Raw genomic sequence first — 1038 nt, 5'->3', positions numbered from 1 at the left:
CACATCAGAATTATTTTATAAACAAATCCAGGAACTTCTGTGCCTCTCTGTAGTTGAAACCCGACCTGCATTTTTAAACAGGCTTGAACTTGTACACACCTGTACTTGTTTTGGAGAGTCTCAAGCAATTTTCTGGTTTTTACATTCTTCTTTTATTTCTCTGTGAAAAGAATATTTCTCCATGCTATTTCTTTGAGAAAGTCCATTTTATTCATCTAACAACATGCTTGTAAACTCTTTTTTTTTAAATTCCATTGTTATTTGTCAGTATAACTAAACACGGGCATTGTTAAAGTAGTTTGATTTTAGTATCTTTTATTAATGTAGTTTTATACAAAATTATGAGCTACTTTTGAACAGGGATTTCATTTTTAATTTTAAGGGAGTATGTGTTTTGTACTGTTACTGGTAAATAATTTAGTGAGTGCAAGTGAATGTAGTCAATTAGCAGGAGGATTGAGCCAGAGCCTATAAAAAGCATTGGAATGTAACAACAATGCTCAAGGAACATTTGTGGTTCCAATTAACAAAAGTATTATACTGACCACAAGTCACAACAAAATGGGAATCTGATTGGTGATAAACAGTGCCAACTATTTTCGTCCAAAGGCATCGCTATTATCTCAAATATGACAACACTTTGTATTACTTAATGGTGTAATATGTCAATGTAATAACATCCAGATCTGTAGAGAATTTTTATAAAAATGTATTTGAGCCAAACAGAGGATACAACTGAAAGGAAGATCTCAACAGACTGAGAAAAATGCTTCTCAAAATGACAGTTTGAAGCTCCTTTTTTTTTTTTTTTTTTTTTGCATTTGGAATTAAAGAAGGAAAGTAAGGAAGACTCCAAGAAATTGGGAGAAAACCAGGTGTGTGGGGGGGAGTGTTGGAGGGAGATTACAGGATAGTTAACAAGGGTATGTGCTTTCTTGAGATCATTTTCCTTTTGAGGGGACTGAAAAGAGGCATTTAAGGGTGTGTTAATCTCCATGCAGAGGAACAATGGACAGAGCTGGCTTAAAGCAAAGATAA

The sequence above is a fragment of the Myotis davidii genome, unplaced genomic scaffold, assembly GCF_000327345.1.
Source record: "Myotis davidii unplaced genomic scaffold, ASM32734v1 scaffold704, whole genome shotgun sequence".
NCBI lineage: Eukaryota > Metazoa > Chordata > Mammalia > Chiroptera > Vespertilionidae > Myotis > Myotis davidii.
Note: the sequence above shows the minus strand (reverse complement) of the source record.